Source organism: Parus major, chromosome 1 (genome assembly GCF_001522545.3).
Source record: "Parus major isolate Abel chromosome 1, Parus_major1.1, whole genome shotgun sequence".
NCBI classification, from domain to species: Eukaryota; Metazoa; Chordata; class Aves; order Passeriformes; family Paridae; genus Parus; species Parus major.
The window spans coordinates 36336844-36361099 of record NC_031768.1 but is presented as its reverse complement, the minus strand read 5'-3'; positions in this window follow the sequence as shown (position 1 = coordinate 36361099).

Sequence of the window (24256 nt, the reverse complement as noted above, 5' to 3'; positions counted from 1 at the left end):
TGGGAATTTGACCATTAATTTAACTGGAGCTGGATGCTTTTACTGCTCATTGTCAGATGTTTTTGTATAAAAGCTGCTAGCTCTGCACTGATATTTTGTGCTGCTCTTCTTTTATAATTCTTTGTAGAAAAAAATAAACAAACAAAAACCAAAACCAAAACAAAACCCCCAAACAAACAAAACTCACACAAAAGCAAACAAACAAACCCCAAAACAAAGCCAAAAAGAAATGCCACGCCCTCCCTGTTTCTAGTAATGTATTCTGTTCATAGTTTTTTAAGGATAATACTGCCTAAGTCTTCTTGAAATTAGATCCTGAATATAGTTTTGAATTTTACTCACGGTCAAACATTGTTTCTTGATGTTCATCTGACTTTTATCTCCAGAAAATTGGGGATTATTTTATGTTAAAAAAAATTAAAAAATAATTTACTTTTATCTGAAAACATAAAGGAACAGAGGGAGTTGTGTACTGTTACCTAAACTTTATTTCTTATATTATTTTCTATTTCCTCATATTCAACATATGCATAAAATATATGAAACCTTTTTTTCCTCTTGTTTTGAAGAAAATAGGCAAAGGTACATTGAACCATTTATGAAATCTAAATCATTTATAAGAGAAAATTGTTTGCAGTCTATCGAAATGTAGAAAAAGAGTTTCTGAAGTGTACAGACCTCTTATAAGATTTTTTTCCTTTTAACATTCAGGAGGAAAAGCTGTTATTGTGTAGAGTGTTTCATCTGCTCAGTGTAGCATTAAATAAATATCTCTCTGCAGGTTATCACTATGCCAGCAGGGAGCTTAGATGCATGTGTGCGCAATTGTTCTCAGGATATAAAAAAACCAAGGAAACTATATGTTTGAATGTAAAGTTAAACAGATAATGCAAAAAAAGTATTGGAGAAACTTATTTCTGCTGTATGTAATACAATTCTGTGTGCCATGTACTTTACACCCCAAACTATGTGGTAGACTGAGATTTATATTCATACAAAATCTGGTTAAAGACACAGAGAAAGCACTCATGCTGGGGTGTCTTAGTATGTCAAGTTTCCATCAAAACCAGTCAACACATGCATCTGGTGTGTCTGAAGAATCTGTTTTAATTCAGAGTTGTATTTATTTGTCAGTTACAACTTCTTTTAATTTAAGAACATTTCTTTCTAGGATTTTCATGAGAATAATTGATTTTTTAGTACCACATAACCAAATAAAGTGAAAAATTTTGTACAGAGAATTACCTTGTAACTTCTTCCAGTGTGACTTAAGAATTTATGGCTCCTGTGTTTCCTCACTGAATTCTTCTAGTGTCCAGATTTGGGATGAGGAAGCAAGATAATTAAATAATTGAAGACATGCAGAGGATTAGAGATTTAGCACAGGACAGAGATACATATGCAAAATTTAGTATGTTTATAAGAAAAATTCTTAAAATTAGGTAGGGAAAAATTTCTTATTAACAGTATAATCCAAGGTTTTGCCTCTAAACCTCCCATTTCAGCCTGGTTCCAGTAGCGGCAGAGTTTTGATGCCCCTAAAATAATACAAGGCTAGATACAAATCAAGAACTTAGATTAAATATGTCTGTGTTGACCTATGTGGCGTGAAAATCTCACTGCTTATGGTTTGGTTCTGTAAAGATCCCGAGTTTTACCAGTCAAAGCCTTCAGCCCTGCACATATAAATGGCAGCATCTCAGAGAGAATAGTGTTTCCATATCTGTATCATACCTATAATTGTCTTTGAATCTGGTGACACTGAAAAAAAATAATGTCCAAATCTGAAATCATAGGAGGAAACTGATCCCTTGTTCATCTACTGAGAACACTTGGCTTGGAAGAAATCATAACAGATGCTACTTCCAACTTAAATGGGATGAAGAAGGAAACGCTGCCACTTATAAATTAATAGCATTGTGACATAAAGTGATAATTTATATTTCTAGGTTTCAAAAGAAATTTCAGGCTTGTGCGTACCATAAGGATATTTCACAACCGATTGTGCCTCCTTTTCCAGCTTTTAAGAATGTAAGAGAACTGAGTCTTTTAATATTATGATGGATAAATCCCATATTTGGATCCATGCACATTTTCACCACACTCTTTTTGGATTAATTCTTTTCATAAAATAAAAGTTTAATTCACTGAAATTTATAATATTTACTCCTATAATGTAAAGATAAGTCTTGAACCTGTTTCAGAGGATAAATAAATTGATAAATAACTTCATATGCCTACAGATGCTAATAAATCAATTTAATTAAAAAGTGGAAGAAGGAACAGACCTAAAGTTGGAATAAAATACCAAATAATAAAAAAACAGCTGTATGAAGTACATTTCAAATAATAACATCTACAATGAGGAGAAAAAAATATGCTAGATTCTGAAACAAGATAAAAGAGTGGCTGAGTAGTTCTGTAGGTTTTTTTTTCTTTCAAGAAAATTTCATTAAAAGAATGGACTTAATAATGACAGAGAAAGTTATTACTGTGGTCCCATAATTAATCTTTTATAAAGCACATTCTGTCAACCTTCAGTAAAAGCTATTCAATACAAATAACTAGTGAGGCAGTTATATAGCATATTATATTTTTACTTTTTGCATCAAATTTACAGCAAATATTTTGAGTTTGGCTCAGTCAGACTGGGGCTCTTAAGAACCCATACTTTCAAGTTGAAGAGGACCAGTGGGCATTGGTATATCCTGAGCCTTGCAGGTGTTTGGTAGCATATATTCAGCTACAGTATGCCTTTGAAACTATGCAGTCCTGAACTGAGAATATCAGAAGCCAAACAATCCCTCTTAGCTGCTGAAACACTGTTGCATAGCTCAAAAAATCAGTTATCCTTAAAATTTTTATCATCCATATTGTCTGATGATATATGCAAATTAAATGTGTTTGGTTTATTGAGATTTTGACTGAAAGGCTTTTTTTTTCCCTTTGAAATAATTAATGGTAAATTTTGGGTTTGTTTTACTTTTTTATTTATGTAAGTCTTTTCAATATCCCTTTTAAAATATGCTTACAATAACGACTTCCATATCCTGATATTTATTTCAGCAGTATTTCCTTATTCTTCTTACTTACACAGCAAAAGATCAAAATAAGCTTTTTTATCACAAGTGTATCATGCGAGCTCAGGTTTTTTTGGTGCTCTGGATACCTCTCAGAATAATTTTTTCCAGAAGCTGTCGTTCATTCCTTAAAAACATAATTTATGCATTTACCTGCACTAAAGCTATTTTTTGAATGGGTCAGAGTTATTAAATAATTTCAATAACTCCGTGTGATTTCTGTCTTGCTCATCAATTTAGCACAATATTTGTGTCATCAGAAAATTTTATCAAGAGTGTTTTTTTTTTTCAAATTTACTTCCAGAGAAATGAAGGGAATTGTGACTATGACTGGTTGGTACCAGTCCTTAGGGAATCCTACTAGAAATAACAATGGTGCTTTTTGGGATATTTTATTTTTTTCATTCATAATGGACTGGAAAGCACTTTATCATTCTTTTGGGATAAAAATATATCAACCTGCTTCTTTCTAAACACAGTTTTATTGAACATTAAAGCCATTTTTCTGAAGGTATGATTTAAGCATAATGCTTACCTTTCTTCCTTAAATATTGACATTCTTTCAATTTTCCTGTTGCAGTATCATCAGTGGCAGAGTAGTAGTTTCTTTCTGATTCCTTGACTTTACATATGTGATGTAGGATGCTGAAAACACAATGCTCTGCAGCAGATAGGAAAACATGTCCCTTCCTGACTCTGAGCTGAAGGATGAAATTCTTTCTTTCATCATGATGTTCATTACCTTTTCTTTATGCAGCTGAATTTATGTATGCATATGTAGTCCATCCCCAAGAGACTTGTCACACTCCCCTTTAGGCACTGGAAAGTTGCTGGATGGTCTCCCCTGAACTTTTTCTTTTTCCAGGCTGAACAATCTCAACTCTTTCAGCCTCTCCACAGCAGAGGAACTCCATCCCTCTGATCATCTTCATGGCCCTCCTCTGGACTCACTCCCACAGGTTCTTATGTTGGGGACACTGAAGCTGAATGCTGTACTCCTGGTGAGGTCTCATCAGAGCAGAGCTCACGTTGGGACAATCACTTCCTTTGACCTGCTGGACCCACTCCTGCAGCCTGGGATATGTTTGGCAGTTAAACTAAGAGACAGATACATGAAATACAAGTCAGATACCTCGGATTTTAGAAATATAAGTTTTGAAGTTCACAGAGACATCATAAAGAAGCATACTGGAAGCAGAGGAGAAAAGAAATTGAGAAAGGGGCTGCTTCCAAAGCTGATGATGTGAAATAAGACAGTTAAGAAAATGCTAAGACTGTTTTTCATAAGAAAGGAAAAACATAATACCTGAATAGATATCAGCTGACATAGACTAAGAGAGGCTACTCTTTTATATTGTTGGTTTCTTAAATAATGAGAAATCAAAAGAAATCAAAAAAAGCAAGCTGACCCACAGAAAGTTGTGAAAAGCAGGAAATGGAAGTCTCTAATTTTCCTGTTACAATTAAAATATTTTTTTTGCCTGTTCCTTTAATAATAAATTTTCTATGAAAAGATACTGAAATAATTTTAAAAATGTCTGCAAGAAAAAAGAAAATGGAAAAACATATTCAAAACATGAAGGAAAAGGTATTAGATTCTGAAATTAAACTCTCACAATGGTTGCCTCATCCAATAGTGCAGCCACTGACTCACACATCAAACCCAGTGATATCCTAGCAAACATCCTTTAATGCCTAGTATCACCCTCAACAGATTTGTATGGACAAATATAGATTGTATTCTATACCTGTATCAAATTCTATTCTGATCTGAAATTTTATGGATAAACTTCACAAGTAAAGAAGAGGTATTTTCTCTGTTGATTGTTGGAAGTCTCTGTCTCTAAATAAATAGTTAAGTAAATTAATGCTGGAACACAAATGTCACATCACCCCTCTTCAGCCACAGATTACAGATTTGTTTGTTTTCTCTGCTTTAATTAATAGCTCAATGACTATACTGTGACGATGGAGGGCAACACAGAGTCCCCAGGCAGTGCAAAGGAGATCTCCTTTATGGCAAAAATCAGTCTTTTTTAAGCAATTAGGTGGTTATCAGTTTACACAGTTTTAAGGAACAACAAGCCCAAGTCAACCAAGCACCACACACCACGATGTGGGCATGCAGCAGTCACACAGCATGTCCCTCACATCTCTCACGTCTCTCTACCCCCATTCCAACTCAGTCACTCTCCCACAGGTCCCCTCTACTTAGCCTAAGTCACAGGCCTGAGCCATGATTTTACAAGGGTAACAAGGCCCTTATTTTATAAGGCTTTACCTACATGCAACACTATATTTTTAAAAAAGTTTTTCCAAGAGGAAAAAATCAATTTCAGCCAGAACACATTAGAAGTTAGTAGCCACAGTGTTATCTACAAAAATGCCAAATATGAACCAGAAGTAACAGAGGATAAAACATAATAATATTTCTAAATAAAGGTATTCCAGAATCTAAAGTAAATCCACAGTCTTTCTGAATCTAGGCTTTCATATACTTTGGTTTAGTTTCTCTCTAAGAATAACAGAATTATTTTTTTTCCATTTTTAACTAAGAAAAATATTTATATTTTTAAATTAAACCAATAAATATAAACAGTTTTGTACAGTTCAAGCAGAAGTATTTAAAGATATGTTTTGTTCATTAGCAAAACCAGTGAATCACCCACTATGGTCTTAACAGGAAGCAACAGGAGACAAACAGTTCAACAGAGATGTATTTTATTGAATATCACTAAAGTCAAACTGAGAAACTGTCACTGTGTTCAATTAAAAAATTCCAAAAACTTCCAAAAACAAAAATTGTGGTCAAATCATATATCTGTGAGTGTCAAACAAGATTCAGGACTTGGAACAAGAATATGTTTGACTTTCTGGGTTACAAATGCACCTTGATGACTCATGTCCAATTTTTCTTCCACCAGTATCCCCAGGTTTTGCTCTACAGGGCTGCTCTCAGTTTATTCATCCTCCTGCCTGTATTGATAGGGTCTGTCTTGACCCAGGCGCAGCACCTTACACTTCATGTTGAACTTCATGAGGTTTCCATGGACCCAGCGCCCAAGCCTCTCCAGATCCCTCTGGATGGTATTCCTTCCCTCTAGCAAATTGACTGCACTACACAGCTTGGTGTCATGCACAAATTAGCAGAGGCTGAGCTCAGTCTCATTGTCACTGGTGAAGATGTTAAGCAGTACTGGTCCCAATCTATACTTGGTCCATAAATATATTCGAGAGACACAACTCATCACTGGTTTCCATTTTGTCCTAAAGTCATTAACTGCAACTCTTTGGACATGACCATCCAGCAAATACCTCATTCATTCTAGCAGTCCATACCTCAAGTCACACTCTCCTGTTTAGAGGTAAGAATGTAATGTGGGACCATATCAAAGGCTTTACAGAACCCCAGGGTGATATCTCTTCTTTTGTCCACTGATACAGTCCTTCAGAGAAGGCCACTAGCTTAGTCAGGCATGATTTTACTTTGATGAAGCCATGCTTTTTGTGTGCCTCTCATCAGCTCCCTGACTTCCACATGTTTCAGCATAAATTCCTGGAAGATTTTGTCAGGTACTGAGGTGAACCTGACTGGTAGCTAGCTACCAAGGCACCTCTTTTTAAAAATTAATGAGATGTTTCCTTTTCTCTGGTAACTGGGAAGATCACCTGGCTTCCATGACTCTTCAAATATGATATATTCAATTATATTCAAATGTGAAAACACTTTGGCAACTAAATATGTCAATTTCCTTGGGGTTTTGGGATGCATTTCATCAGGTCTTATGTATGTCATAAAAATCTGAAAAATTAAATTTTAGGTAATTTGGAATTTTTCTTATTTTAATGATTTTCCCATTATTTTTCTCATTTTCTTCTACTTTTTGTCTTTTTTTTTTTATTAACACCCTGAAAAAAATGGGATAATAGGCTTGCTTTATTTGCAGTTCTTGTACAAGCATCTGTCTTCCATTATCTGATACTATTTCTAGCTGTTTCTCTTACTGCATGTTCTCCTATGAAGACTGCTTTGATTGCTTCTTTTCTCTGTTAGATAGTTGATATATTTTGGTGACTCAGAGAGATGTCTCTGTGACCATCTCTGCTTTGATGGATATTGCCTCCCTTTGAATTGGTGTAGTACTGCCTTTCTATTTTGCTGTCTTTCTTTTTCATCTGCCTGAATTGTCTTTATGGATGGAGGCAACTCATTCTTTGTGACCGGAAGGTGAATTTCAAGGGCAGGATTTGTCTTATCAAACCCAGAAGTCAGAATGCAGATATCCATGCCTTTGCAAGTCATCTGCACTCCTGACAGTTACACGTTAAAAAACAGAAGACTTTTAGGATAAGATTATTCATGTCCTAAAGTGACCCTAAAGTATTGTATTCTTCATTAATCATTTTATCTCCCTTTAATACAGAGGGAGATGGTCATTAAAGGCTCAGTTGCAGACAGCTGCATTTGAGAAATCTGAAATAAGGTGAACATGCAAACATCTCCAAGTTGTTGGCTGACTTTATCCATGTAAATGACAGGGAGAAAGGGGAGAAAAAGTGTATGATATTAACACTGATATAACTATTTACTAGTATTACTAACCAAATAACTGGCTTTTTTTAGACAAAAAGCTTTTTTCTCCTGCTTTTTCCTTTCTTTTTTTTTTTCTTTTTTTTTTTTTTCCTGTAAATGTCCTAAACGATCTTTCTCTCTTTTAGGCTTTAATACTACACTTTACAGAGAAAAGCCTGTCTAAAATTCCCACTAGGAAAGACCCATCTCATTCTAGCAACTTCGACATCTGTAGGAAACAAAAAGAAAACACAAAAATTAGACCCTGCTAAACCTGGCTCTGCAGGGAGGATTTTACTAGTGTGTGAATAAGGAAAACCATTTGTCCTCATGGACTCATGCTGACTGTGCACAGAGGAGGTTGGGGTTGCTTCCCACCCCCACTCAAGATGTTGCTGTTAGAATAAGGTTATCTGTTTACCAGCTTGTTTACATTCCTTTAAAAAAGAATCAACACACACAGCCTTAAAAAAAACTAAAAACCAGTGGAAGTGAATAAGAAAGCAGTATATGAAAAATATATATATTTATAATGTTTTAATAAATTAATATTGATAAACCATCAGCTGTTCTTACTATCTATTATCTCTAGAAATATCTTAATTCTCATGGAAAAGCCATTGGTGCCCCTTTTTTTCATATCTATAACACATTTTTCATCCTACATTACTTATAGCATTATTTGCTACTGAATTTGTCTGAAACTTTCTTTTAAATACATTTTTATTAGTTACATGTAACTTCATACAAATATAACTGTGAATTCCCAGTTTACTTTGTTTTTTAATGGAGGAATGCTGAAAGTCTAATTAAATAAATTGTTTTATTTGCTGTTCCTTTTTAGCTCCCCTAAAACCACACTGGTCAGTCTCTTCCCACTTTCCTAATGATGTGGTTTCAACCTTGCCTTAATATCTTACGTGAGATTTTCAGGCTACCTTTGAGCTAACATTTTTACTTTGTGTAGGAAAACAAGAACACTAAAATGAAACCAAGTCATCTGAGAAAAGTTTATTTAACCATTTACAAATTTTACTTGAGATGTTTTTCCTGTGTTTCGCTTTTTTGGAATACAAGGCATAGTTTTGTGGAAAGACACCCAGTCTGGATAGGACCTTGGTAAAACTACTGATTGTACATACACTGAACACTGAACCTCATTTTAGCAGCTAAATATTCTTGAAGCCTCTCTCCTATAGTGTGTACCTATTTTAACATCTTTTAGCACTGATCTAATACTGTAAACAAAATCTCTATTAACATTCAGAATTTGCAAATTGTTATTATATGAAATTTCTGGAAGAGTAAAATTTCTAAGAGCTGGCCAAGACATAAAATAAGGTTAAGCAGTAACAAAAGGTTCATTAACAGGAGATCCAAAATTCCCCAGACTATCCTGAATCTAATTTTTTCCCCCCTCATTTTCTGCACTTGAAAGGAAAGTACAAAATAAAGTATGAAACACAATAAAACAAAAGCAATTTCCCTGACAGCAAGCCATGATAGTTTCTCCTTTGCCATCTATCATGTTTGATCCTCTCAGAGTTTGATTCTCAGGGAATTCAGGTTTTTTCCTTCTATTTTAGTCTCTTTAGGCTCTTGTACTGTTCCCATCAGTGCAGCAAGTTTTTCATTTAGTTATTGAACAGAATTTATCTGTACCTGAGCTTCCAAAATTGTCTGTGTTCTGACATTCATCAGCCTCAGCATGCATTCTTTATAGTTGTATAAATCAGTCTTTTTTTTTTCCTTCATTTCCTATTGTAAAGATGTAATTTTTTTGTGGTAGCCACATTTCTCTGTACAGGCTACAGGCTTTTGCAAGTGCAAGGGTAGTTGTTTGTTTTTCCTAAACTGCTTCCTAAAGCTAAGGCATTTCAAAATCTGATTCCTTCTGTAAGAAACTTTCTTACTCTTTTTCATCTGTAGAGAAAAAACATAATGATTCGCATAATTTAGAAAGAAAATGCTTGCTATGTAAAGGACAGCTCTTTCATATGTTAAGCGAGATCAGTCCATTTTTATCATATTTTTCGTTCCATAAAATCACAACACTTTCTCTGAGGAATTCTTTGCAAGTGGAGATACAGGAATAAGGACAGCCCCCCTTCCCCCCCCCCCCAGCTGCTGCTTGTCAATAGCATTGCTGTATCAGCAACATGCTTAAACAGTCTGGGATGACAGGAATGCTATTTCCTTTCTCTCTCCAGGTGGGAGCCACTCCCCACTCTTTCTATGATGAAAGAGAGTGACCCCAAAGTCAGCTGCCCGGGCTCCAGGAAATATATCACCTTTCTGTAATGACAGTTTTAGGATTCCAGGGTTTGGTACATGAAAGTGGATTGTTTGTTTTGTTTTGGGTTGGTTTTTTTTTGTGAGGGGTGAGGGTGAGAGCGGAATAGAGGAAGGGAGAGCTGGTTTGTGTAATCACTGTGGTCACTGGGATAACCTTGTTTTTAACCAAGTAGAAGTACACAGAAATGTGCTAGCTCAGTTATGAACTGCACTGGCAAAGGACTTTTCAACTGCCTTTCAGAAGTAGTATCTTTCTGCACATCCCACATAACACACGTGGGTCTGCTCAGTAGCATTCTTTCAAATACAGTTTTATATCTCCAAAATTTTAAGAGTTACAACAGGTAAAGGATAATCTTAATAAACAAAGCAAATAAAAGACCCACAATTGAGTGAAATCATACTCACTTCATTCTTCTGACTTATTGATGACAAGGAAGTTCCATGGGGGATTACACAATTCACAGACTGACACACATTTTACCACAAGCATATTGGCTCTGTTCATGGAAAACTTTCTTCTTAGACCTTGATATGTGGTGAATTAGACACAAAATATTTCATCTCCATACATTGCATCGTTTGTATTCCTTTTTCCCAGAGAAACTTGTATTATACAAAGTACTACTTGGATTTTTTAGATGCACTTGAAATCAGTGGGGGAGAGAGCTGCACTATGTTTATAGCAGAAAATAATCACAGCATCACTAGGTTGGAAGAGCCTTTCAAGCTCATTGACTGCTATGCAACTTGCTACTTGTAAATAAGCAAAGCAAAGCAGCCTTTCTGAGGACCAAGTGCACATCCTACACCTGGTTCTGGAGGGATTATTTCAGAATTGTCTAGTTTGGTTGTGTAACTTTAATGTTCATCAGCTGTTAAGGACCATGGAGAGATGTTAGGCATCTGACTTGAATGCCTGAAATAGACAACTTATGAGTGCATAAGGTCCCTCTGAAAAACCTTTGAAGCATCCCTCCCTGGTAAACTCTAGGATCAAATGCAAGAGTATTTAATTATGCAAAATGCAGAGGCTTTATTTAGAAGGACTTGTTCACTAGGCTTTTCAAGATAGTTGGAATTCATATGCAAAAATTGTATTGGCTAGATTTTGTGGCAAAAGTAGTGTGAAAAGATTTTGCAAATGAAGTCAGAAATGTTGCCTAAAAGCCTTAGTCTATTTTTTTATTTATAAATTTCATTTCCTAGTAATCACTTGGAAAAACACTGAAAATTGAGGTTTCAAAAGACAGAGAACTAAACTGTAATAGATACAAACATATATGTTAAATACTTGGAGAAGTCATGTAGAATTTAGCAAGTGGATAGAAAGCAACTTGAAGGATCAGGAAAATAAAATGTTTCCTTACTGAAGAAGATATTTTCTGTTGGAGAAATAGATGTGTATTTTATCCCTCCCAGACTGACAAACAAATTACATCTATACTCACACTGAAAGAGGGAAAAAATCCAACATTGATTAGATTTCTAATCTTGTAAACACCTACCTACTAAGATCTCAGATTGTTTTCTTCTGTTTGAGAATAAATCTTTTGAAGATTAGAAAGAATAAAGCAGGCCACTGGACTTGATAAATGTTCCCAAATTAATGTCCTGTACTAGACTATTATTCTGTCATTGAGTGTTTTCCCATAACTGTAGTGTTATGAAACAGAAAGTGTATTTACAGCACAATCTAGAAGGAACAAAATGAGATACAACTATTCTTTTGAAAATCACCTTTGCAAACTAATTGCAAATATAATACCACCAAGATCAAACAAAAAAAAAGTAAGCTCAGTTTCTCAACTGTTACCCTTTCATTTCAATATCACTGGACTAGATTCAGGCTTTACTAATTGCTACATGCCTGTTATAGAAGTTGGACTAGCAGCCTCAGTCTTGCAGCAGCAGGAGGAAGGGTTGCTATGTAACTAATTACAGCTATCAGCAGTGGTTCTGTTTTAAACGGTGTATGAATTAGGCAGTTTCCTAGAAGCACACACAAGTGAATTTGCCATTAACAATGAACAGCTCTGTGAAAAGAGAGCAGTATAAATTTACTTAGTCCATCCTGGGATTAGGCAGACAGCTCTACACTTATTTGGCCTCTGAAGTAAATTTCAGTGGAAAACTTAAGAGGCTTTTCTCCGACAAAATGAATTTTGCCGCATACTTGGTGCCTTATTGCAATACAGACCATATTCCAATTCCAATTACACTAATGCAAGCTGTGAGTAAGTTCATTGTGCTCACTGGAATTGCTCTAGATTTACAACAGTGTTATCTGAGATTTACACCTCTATAAATTAATCTGAAATGTGGCCACGTGGTCTAGGTGGTTGTTAGCTTAATAGGAAAAATATAGTTGCATAAATAGTTGATATCTTTCATACTAATTTGGGACCTCCTCACAGCTGCTTACTTAACCATTTATATTAATTAACTAAACCAGAAACTTATCCAATTAATAAGAAAGGTAATTTACTCAGTGTTCATGATTATCAAAACTTTTTCTTTGCTGTTACACCTATCCCCACATATCTCCCTGAAATATTTGTTACCATTCTTAAAATCTTAAGGATAGTGGAGACTTGTTGTATCATGGCATCTTATTTCTAAAGCTGTTCAAGTAGCCAGCTTTTTTGACAGTGATGACCAAACACATGAGCTATGGATTAGACCTGACCTAGAAAGAAAATCACAAGTTGTTTATTTTCAAGAAATGTGAGTAGTGGAAAAATACTGTAATATTAATTAAAACTGTCACATATGTCTCTTAGTTATTCTAGATTTCATTTAAAATCTTATTCCTGTTTGGGTTCCAGAATTTTTGCAGCTATAGGAACTAGGACAAACCACATTTTCTTTTACATAAAGATTGATGGCTTCTACAACTTCAAGGAAATTAGATATACCCTCTATCTCTCTTCTTGCACTGTCCAGTGGGGTTTTTGCTAGCGCTTTCACAGGAGAATTTTATATAATAGAAGTTGCAGAAGAAAAATCATGCAAATTATGATTGCACAAATTAAGCTGTTCTCAGCTCTATTAGTGAGCTAAGGCCAGGTTGAGTTGGTTCCCAGAGGCCTCATTGCTCACTCTTCTAGGCAATAAAATAGTTACTCCAGAGTCATTACTGTATATGAGACAAGTTGCTGCAGCTCTCCTCAATGAGGAGCCTGACCCAAGGACTTCAAAGCAACAAATCATCCAGTTTCTACACAGATAATTTAACTCTTGCTCTTCTCAGTCCAGCAGAATAAAAGAAGTTACATTACTGTAAACAAGTCCTTTCCTAACCTTTCTGTGGTGAAAATGTCCTTTCTAAGAGATGACATTCATGCCACCATATGGCAGTATTAGTGTGACAGACTATTCTGACATTCTGACCAGACATTCTGGTTGATGATGCTTTAAATTATATAGTCCAAAATAAAGAAACAATGTGCACCAAACACTAAACCTTCCATGGGAAAAAAAAAAGGATGAATAAAGAAAAGATAATAGAAAAAAGAAAAGAAAAAAAGTCAGTTCCAAAGAAAATGTTTAACAGGAAATACAGATTACTTGTCATCACCTTGAACATTGTATAACTACCTGCACTTGTACAAAGTTGAGGTTTAATGTTACAATTCACATTTCTAGGAATATAGTACTTTGTGTTGTCACAGAATAATTATAGTTTGAAGCAGAAAAATAAAATATTCAATAGCTATAAATTCCTGAAATTTTCAATTTTGAACTTCTTTATTATTTCTTTCTTAAAGGGAATGAATTATAGAAATACAATGGAGTAAAGAAAGATCTTTTGCTTTGGTGCTTTGAATGGTACTAGAGAATATATTTAATTTTCTGATCGTTAGAGAGAAGAAAGTATTATAAGATACCAGTGAACTTCTATTTTGTCTTTCTGTCAGTGAATCTTACTTTTATTTGTCTCAAATATACCAAATATTTGTCTCAAACCCACAAATATACTCTGTTAAAATAAGCTAAATTCTTAATAATTCTTTTTTTACCATGAGGTAGGAAGAATGGATTAATATTTTTTCCCTTTTTTACTTGCTGAAGAAAAAGATATAGAGAGAATTCAAGGATTGAAAAATACTTTTGAGTCATACTGTATTTCTGCACATTATTCTAATCTGGAGATAATGAGACTGTTCTCATTACATACTTTTTTCATAGTTATTTTTGTTACTATTAATAATAAATTTTATTATTATTTTTATCCTGTTACTTAGTTTCCAAGGTCAGGTCTACATATCTGTATACATACAGAAATACAGACTTGGGTTTTTTTTCCTGCTTTTCACACTGTTTGCGAAAATGCTAAGATGGCTACATTCAAACCGCTCCAGAAAACAAGAATTAGCAAACACCTAGCCAATGTACTGTATCCAAATGCTCAGTTTGCTTGCATATTGTAAAGCTTCCACCAATTTCCAAAACACTGACAAAGTAAAACCTTAGTCCTGACTATTCATTGGAAAAGTGACAACTCCTGGAGGAAAAATTGCAATTGAAGTTAAACAAATGGGGCAAACAAAAGCAATTGCAAAAATTACCAAGGGCCACATAGACACTTTCAAGATAGCTCTGGGATGTTGCAATTCTGAACAAATTACTACTATGCCACCTCATGAAAGTAAACAAAACACACTGTGGCTCTTGTACCTTAATCAGGTGGGAAGGAGTTGGTACTAGACAATTAAAAAAACCCACATTTGCTAGTTAAATTATAATGGTACTTACTCCAGCTTAGATGTCGTCCCTTGGGTAGCAAGGATTTAATTCAACTGCATAGCTTATGTTGGTTAACCTGATAGAATAAACTGTGCCAGTAAAAAATGTTTTATCTTAATTTAGTGAGTGTAAATATGCACATTTAAAAAATAAATAAATAAATTATATTATATCAAAAAGGGAATTGTGATATAATTTGAAAATATTTAGAAAAAATAAAGTTTAGACATAGGTTTTATATCATTATTTAAATTGCAATGTCCAACATCCTTTATGACTCTGGCTTTATACTAGAGTTATTAATTATCAGTATGATTAAATACAAGTGCTTTCTTCCCATCTCCAGAAGAATGTTAACTGAATACTAAACAAGTCTGCAGACAATGCAAAACTGGGAGGAGATGATGACTCCCTTGAAGGCAGGGGGCCCTTGATTTAACCCTTGATAAATTAGAGGGCTGGGCAATCACAACCCATATGAATTTCAGCAAGGGAAAATGCTGGATTCTGCACCTGGGATGGGCCAGCCCTGGATGTTCAGTACAGACTGGGGAATGAGATGCTGGAAAGCAGTGCCATGGAAAGGGACCTGGGGGCCCAGGTCAATGGCAAGCTGAACATGAGTCAGCAGTGCCCTGACAGCCAGGAGGGCCACCCATGTCCTAGGGGACATCAGGTACAGCAGCTCCAGTGGGATTGTCCTGCTCTGCTCTGGGGTGGCCTCACCTGGAATATTGTGTGCAGTTCTGAGTGCCACAATATAAGATAGTAAGTTATCAGAGAGTGTCCAAAAGACAACAACAAAGGTGGTGACGAGGAGAAGCCATATGGGGAGAAGCTGTATGAGGAGAGGCTGGGGTCACTTGGTCAGTTCAGCCTGGAGGAGACTCAGGGGAGACCTCATTGCAGTATACAGCTTCCTCATGGGGGGAAGAAGAAGGGCAGACACTGATCTCTTCTTTCTCATGACCAATGACAAGACGCAGAGAAATGTCCTGGAGCTTGTCAAGGGTGGTTTAGGTTGGGTATTAAAAAAATGTTCCTCACCCAATGGGTGGTTTGGCACTGGAACTCTCCAGGGCAGTGGTCAAAGTATAAACCTGACAGAGCTCAAGACACATTTGTACAGTATTCTCAGGCGAATGGTTTGATTCTCAGGGATGGTCCTGTGCAGAGCCAGGATCTGGGGACCATGATCCTCGTGGATCCCTTCCAACTCAGCTTCTTCTATGATTCTGTGAATTCTTGAAAAAAGTAATAGCTACTTATTTCTCTATTTAAACCACATTCTTCAAAAAAGAAAAAAATAATTTACAAACAATGCTTAATTTTCAAATGTAGTTTTTTTAAAGGAGTAATTCATTTTTTGGTTGGTTGTGGTTTTTTTTGGTTTTTTTAAATCAGTTTTGTTTTAAATATTCAAAACATAAATAGCATAACTAGATCTTTATTCCTGCAGGTGAACAAGATTCAAGCTATGCACTCAAAGACAGGTGAAAAATGCTCCTATTAACACTGGAACAAGCTCACCAGGGAAATGGTCACAGCACCAGCCTGTTCAAGAAGCATTTGGACAATGTTCTTGGCAACATGGTGTGACTCTTGGGGTATCCTGTGCAGAGCCAGGAATTAGGCCTCATGATCCTTTTGGGGTCCTTCCAACTCAGTGTATTCTCCAATTCCATGATTCTATGAATATTCCACAGATAATATGCTGTTATTATACCTACATTATGGGCAAGGAGTTGGTACTCAGAGGATGTGAGAGGTGGATTTATCATACATCACAGCTATCTAGTTATGAAACACAATGCAAACTTCAGATGCAATATGTACTCAATTGCTATTTGTTGCATACTAAAGGGCCTTAAATTCTTGGTATTAAAATTTTCCAAGTATCCAAAAAGTATATTTCTTGGCATGTCCAGAAGTCTTGCCAGTGCTTAAAAAATGATGGGTTACCTTATTCTCAAGGTCCCTAAGGAATGATAAACTAAATATTTGTCTTCCTATCTTGTCCTTGTACTTGCTCTAGTAGATGTTCCCAGAGCAAGCCTGCTAAACCATACTGTATGCAAGAAACAAATGCCAGCTGTGGTGCCATCACTATCTCCTGAGAAGGTAATAAGAGCAAAACTGTCATTCATACACAAAAAAAATATATTTAATTTCCTCTTCTCACTGGGAGAGTTTGAATGAGTGCCTCTGAAACACTGGAGTATGCAATAGCATGTAGCATAAAATATACAGTAGATTCAAATGGGCTTCGTCCATTCCAATTTAATTCAATTTATATAGAATAATTTATAAATCAATTTATATAGAATAATTCAATTTAAAAGAATAATTTGAAAGACTAAAAGTAAGAAGTTACAGCATGAATACAGGAGTGGGTGCAAACAGGCTTAAACACAGAGTGGCATGGGTATGCTGCTCTTGTGCTTTGTCCCCATAACCCCCAGACTCACGCTGGCTCAACACAGCTGCCACATGGCACTAGTAGAGCTACCTTGACAGCAATTGGTTTTGTTCCTATAAACTTATTGGTGGTTATTATACCTACTAGAGGGGCTACCTCACTGTCTAGTATTTTGCTAAATCAGAGCATATTTGTGAGTATTAAGGAATATGAAATTCGTCTCATGGTTATGGACCATTAAATGATTGTTTATGACTGTCCAGAAGGAAGTTCTTTTGTTTTTTATTTGATCTGAGGCAGAAAGAGACTGCAAATTGTGAGTAGATGAACTATATTTTCTTTAGAGTTATGAAAATGTCAAAGCCGATATGTTTAGCCACCAACTAAACAAGAGCAAGTGTCAAAATGAGAAAATATACATCACAAGTTCAGGAGTCACTGTAAAAATCAAGTTCACAGGAATGATTGCTTTCATTAAGATAGATGTTGCCAAGCATGTTACAGAATAAGAATTCATTGCAGACCATCTGAACTTTCTGAGATTTCTTAGGTCCCAGCATGTGCCAAGTGCTTTCCTAGCACACACTAAGACTCAGGCTCTAGTGCACTTCCATCAGGAGGGGAAAAAGAAAAAAAAAAATCAATGACCTACTTTTGGAAGCATGGAAAAACAGTCACTTAGAACTTGAGTAAACTGATCCAGCTGACCATCTCTACATATAATTGTCCTTCAGCACTGATAACTAAGGCTCAAATTCCAGTGGGGAAAGAACTCACTTGAAAATCTAGACATGGGCTTTTAAAACGTCAAAATATAAAGCTAAAAAGAAAAAAACAAAGCCAAACAAAAAGAAGTGAGCTTGCAAATGCTATTTTTGCTGACAGATTTAAAGAAGAATAACAGTCCTTTTGACCTTGACAATTATCAGTTCCCTATCTGACTTTTTTTTGTGTGTGTGTTTTTCCTGGCTTTACAAAGTTTCGACACTAAGGAAGATAAACGACAGTGAGTGGTATCAGGTGTCCTGCAGTATTTTCTGCAGTGCCCAGGGGTTCCACTTGGTTTTAGTATACTCAGCACAGAGATGGGCTGTGCTAAGCATTTTATTGAATTTGTAGACAAGGTGCTGGTGCAATTATCATCTGTGTAATTTGCCTTCAGGGACAAAGTTTGTTAGCCAAATATCCCCTCTTCATTTTTATTTTGTAAAGCTGAGTAGCTTTGACAGAAAGCTCCTCATTTCAATGAAAAAATATTTCAAAGTAGTTATCACAAAAAATAATCATGAGAATATTTTTCAATTTTCCTGTCTGAGAATAAAACAACAAACAAAACAACAAAACAAAAACCATGGGTATTTACCTCAGTTTATCTGAGGTGAAAAATACAGAATCCTTTCCTGCAAGCAAAAATTGTATCCATTATTTAAAAAAACTCCAAACAATCCCTGACTCTTTTGTGTCAAAAGATAAACTGTGCTTATGTTTTATATAAGTCTATTTCATTCAGAAGTGGATGGTCAGGATTAGCTGCTGTCCTGAAACTGCTGGAAATCTCCCACAGAACTGCTTTATCAAACCAAATGCTTGATAGGTCTGAAGGTAGGAGAACTTCCATTCTTTCCTATATTGTGGACCCAAAAATTTGTAGAACTGGTTATTCAGAAAACCAGTACAAGGACTATCTGAAGGAACAGAGAATAAGAAAAAACTTGTATTTCAGCTGAAGTGTGGAAATTAGTAGGCAAATATGTACTGACCTCTTGAGGAGAAGGGAAATGCATTGCTCCACTTGCCATGCTCTAAGAAGGTTGCCATGCACACCCTTTATGAGACAGAATAAACTTGACAATGTGAGTTTGAGGCCAGATGGGACTTTAGAAGAAAGCTGGGTTTATTGCCTGGGTAGGTAGGAACTAATGATTAAGTTTCTCAAATAAGGAAAACTCTAACATTTAAAAAAAGAAGGTAACTAGAAAATTCTGAAGGTAATGCGGGAATGGTTGTAGTTGTGAGTGTCTTCTTAATTCTGTATTAGTTTCACTAAATCTTTTACTGTTTTCTGTAAAATCGATGTTTTATGTGTCAGTATGTGTTATTTATTAGATTGCAAGAAGGTAAAACTACAGTCAGTTTCAGCATCTGTAGTACAAAATACACGTTCTGTCTTTCATAGACATGAGCTAGGCTCATGCCTCACTTGAAGTCATGACTATGTGAGCTCTGAGTCACATTATATGGCAAAACCACTATTCAAGTCAGAAGAGCTGGGATTCGTCACACCTAACTTCTGGAATGTGATTAATCTGCCCTGGTTTGGATGCTAGCTTTAGGATGAGGTGAATCACCTTGTAGTTAGGCCTGTTTTCCTCTACTGACTGCAAAAAAACTCTTGATAACTTTTGCAGGTGCAGTTTTCTACTCTGTGGATGACTAAAGTTAGGTGACATATAATCAGTTGGGTTTCAGTAAAAGCTATGGTTAAATGAAGTACAGGCAGCAGAGGGTACAAAGACTATCTTTTTGCTTGCTTAATCCTTGACAAAATTAGAGGCTTCACAAATATATCTTCTAGCTAGATTTTTGAAAGAGGTACTGAAAAATTTCTTTAAAATAATAATAATAATAATAATAATAGAATACAATCCCTGTGTGCAATAATGGTTGGGGTTTTCTCCAGAACGTTGTCAGCCTTAAGTAATTGTCAGCAAGGACTTAGAGTTCTGAAGGAGGATCAAAGAGTTGGCATTGCTTTTGCTTAAATGTGTATGTTTCTAATACATCACAAGCATTCAAATTGCAGTGACTACAACGTATTTAGTGCCTTACCACGATATGTAATAGGCATTAAGTTAGACCATTTGGTTTCATTTTGGGGTTTTGATTTAGAACATTCCAGTTTGGGCATTGCCATGTTGAACATTGGTTTCTAATCTAGTTGAATTGCTTTATTCATCACACTGCAATTCTGTTTTTCCTACTGTACTTTGACCTACAGTGAGACCTTACTGAAAGAATAAAAGTTGAAGGGATTGAAGGATTCTCAATCAATTGACAGATTGCCATCACCTTCACAGTAATTTTCAATTCTTATGCATGAATCTCATGTCAGAGCATAAATATATTTATCACCAAAAAAAAGTAATAAAAATTCATTGCTAGCAGAATGCATGCATAATGGTTTTGAAACTTTGTAATATAGAAGTTGTTGCCTAGAGAAAAATGTTTTGTATATAGTGCATGTAGCTATGCATATGTACACATATACACACATGCATGCATATGTTTATATTACTGAAGGATGGAGGGAAACAGACATTTGTTATGAATAACAAACGAATGTTTAATCTTGACAAGGCTTTACTTGTGTGAGAATCAAATCCTGATTCCTCAAAAAGCAAATTATCAGAACAATTCTCTTCTGCTACTGCCATTAACAGATAGACACTGGCGACAGTTTAGCTCTGTTTCAGCATCACTCTTGGGCCACAGCTGCTTACCAGGCAATCTAAGTACCACTTGAACGCTCAGTTGCAGATTGACCTTGTGGTAATTGAGGTTATGAAAAGGCTCTTGTTCTCTAAAATCTCAAATGAACACCTCTCCCTCTGGGAGACAGCAGGATATTCAGCAATAGCAGCCCTGCTGAACCTGCGAGATTCTTTCTGCCTCTCTGGTCAGTGCTGAGGTCAGGATGAGAAACAAATGCCTGTGACGGGGTATAAGGAATGTAATGGAGTAGCAAGTCAAAATGAAATTATCTGGGCTGCAATTATTTCCTTTTAATTGTGCTCCATTCTGCCACCCCAAAAAGGCTTGCTAAGTATTTGAAAACACATTAACACTTCTCTCACTGCTATGAGGAATATTTTGTGTTCTTACTCTCTATTTTGTCCATATTTAAAAAAAAAAAGAAAAGAAAATAATGACATGCTAAGATCTCATTTATATAAAGCAGAAAACTGCCTGCTGAAGTTATCAATTACTTCACTTTGCAGCATGAGCCAGCATCTGAACATCTCTGCCCCTGCCAGTAATTAACATTACAGTCAATGGGAATTAATGTTGAGGCTTTCAGAGGAAATGGGGATAATTAAACTAATCACAAGAAGTACACAACAATTATTGTTATAATTTTAAATCTCAAGCCAATTAGCTATGCTAGCCACTCTCTTTGGCAAAAGCTCACTGTTTACGGTAGCTAAATATAAGATTAAAATTAGTGATGGCAGAACATCTTTTAGCTACTCAACTTAGGTCAGGACTTTTTGTTTTTATTTAAATACTGTATACAAAATTAAGGAAAGACTCTCTAGTGGCAAAACTCTTTTAAACAATCTATTAATACTTATTGGGCCTGAATATCCTGCTGGAAATACCAAAGAGGGTTAGCTCCAAAGGAACTGAAGACAGGCACGGATCCTCAACATCAAAAACTGAAGAATGAACACCATTATTTTAACAGAACATCTTGTCTGAAGATTGTGATGCATGTAACAAGTGTATTAATATGCATTAATCAGTCTTAGGTTAAATTGTCACTGTGGAGAAGCAGAGCTAAGCATATTTTGTCTCAAGTATTCTGAATATTCTCCTCTGATCAGAGGAGAGGGTCCTGTGGAGCTGGGGCAGCACTGAGCTGCTTCCTGCTCCACCTGGAGACTGGTGCTCAGTCCCACCCTTCCAGCTCATTTCCTGGAGGAAGGCTGGCTTTCCTTGCATCAACAAAAGAGTGTGAATAGTCTAGTTCACATAAGAGACATGCACCAGGTTAGCTACAAAAGGTAGCAGATCGACCCCCCCTCACATTCCTTTTCCTCTTTTTTACTCTCTTTGTTTATCTGGCTCCACGCAACAAGACCAAGGTGGGATTTAAGGCCTGGAGAAGTTCTTTGTCCTCTCACTCCCTTTTCTTGTTTTCTTCCCTTGCTCTGTATGGGCAGAGCTCAGCCATCATATTGGCTTGTTAGCCAAAATCTTTCCAGTCTAAATAGTGGGCTGGTGGCTGGTGGCTGGAACTAAGGCAACTGTACAATAAAACCATAATAGTAATCTCTGGTGTGTTCACATCCTCCAGGATGTGAACATCATGTCCTCTACAAATGGTTAATGACAATCACTATCTTAGTTTAAGTAATAGTTTATCTAAAGTCATTTATCTTAAATGAAGGTGTGACAAAATTTTGTTGTGAATAGTAATTTCATGAATTTCATCTGCCTTACCCTCCAGATTTTATTTTCAGGCAGTCTTATGTCATAACTTTAACAAATATTTGCTTGGAAGTATTATTATTCAATTTAAAGCAAAATAAAAGATAATCATTAGCAGAACAAGAATGTAAGGCTCAGAGCTGTTGGATATCATGGTACCTGGGATACAGAGAAAGTAGTTGTCTTTCCATTACTGCAGCTGCCTCCATGCAGGCAAAATACTTAGAATTTCTTTTCTGCAAAATATTAACCTAGTAATTTTGAATCTAGACCACAGTAAGAAATGACCACCTGAATTCCTGCATCAGACCTTGGAGTATGCAACTTCCTCTGCTTTCTGATTTTAAAAGAAAGCAGATGCTATAACACCATCTTCTCTTTCCTTTTCCCATCCTCCCTCATACTTTTTAGTTAATCTTCTGTGAAAAGTTGCTCTGGGCAGAACTTTTTCTAAATGGAGAGCACTTCCTTGGTACACCTGTGTGTGGGCATTCCTGTATGAAATAATACCAAAATATTTCAAGAGAACAACCACTTTTTTTAGTTTTACTTTTGTTGTTACATCATAGTCCATATGGTGATCTTGACAGAACTGGTATCAAATCCATTCCAAGTCCACTGACAGAGGAGAGATACTCCTTGTTTTGCTGCATGCAGCCTGAGATCTGGGTTTGAATTCTTTACAGAGGAAGTATAAATAGGCTTATTGCACTTTAATTTCAGACATAAAGGTAATGAAGCTAGTTTTATCCAGAAAAAATAATTATTCTTTTTTTTTTTTTTATTTCTTCCTATGTGAAAGAGCACATTACACAAAGGAGATTTTTCTTTTAGTCAAAATATTAACTTGGATGATTTTTTCTACAATATTTCTTCATAAAAGTTAATTTTTTTTCTTTTTCTTTCTTTTTTACTGGCTCATGTTTTCAAAAAAACTTTTATTCATTTCCTTTTAAAAAATTGACATATTATGACACATTTCATGTGTTAGCTTTTACTTTCCTTCCTGCACTGCTGCTTCCTTAAACCTTAGAGAAGCTCTAACATTGCTTTCCTAAAAAAATTAAATGTTAATTTTTCCAAGATAGCATCTATTTCCCATGTAAAATTTTGTTATCTTTCTGTCAAATTTTGCTGAAATAAAGCAAGCAAAATACATATTCTAGTTCTGTTCTAAATTATAGCCAGGCAACTATTATCTATGAAATGCAAAACTTACATTTCATTGTGCTGATCAGAATCCAGCCTTCATTTCTTACATTTAAAATCCCTCTTTTCCACCTCCAAGGAATGTGTTCTATCCCAGTTCACAGAATAAACACCTTTCAAGATAAATATTCTTTTGCCTTTTTTTGTTTGCTTCTACCATGTTCTACATCAGCCTATGAAAGGGTCAACAACATTTAGTTCTGAAGTGAAGAAAAATGGCCTTGTTCATTATTATAAAAAATAGTAAAAGGCTCCTCCACCACATGGTCGTGTTATCAGTTTACACACTGAAGCATGTTGCAGGAAATTATGAATGAAAAGATAATAAAATGGTTTTCAACTGTCTCAGTAAAACATGCATGCTGCCAACATTTTTGTCATCAATAATTCTCTCATAAACATGGGGCTCTTCTTTCATTATGCAGGCTGTCATGCTTTATTGAACCACATAATTTCACCTAATTAAAATAAGCAGTGTGTAGTTTCCTCCCCCTTCTGTTTTTCTTAGCTGGACGAGTGCCAGTAATGATGTTTAGAGTATCCTAAGTGGACATCCTATTAAATATTCATTTTTATGCACCTCTTTGCAGTCAAAAGTACAGTAACTCCTGCTGATTTCCTTTGTGAATACCAAGATGCACTCTATTTATCTTTTTTTTTTTTTTTTTTTTTTTTTAGTATATGGCAAACAATCTAGGATTTGCAGTTAAGGAGGGTGGA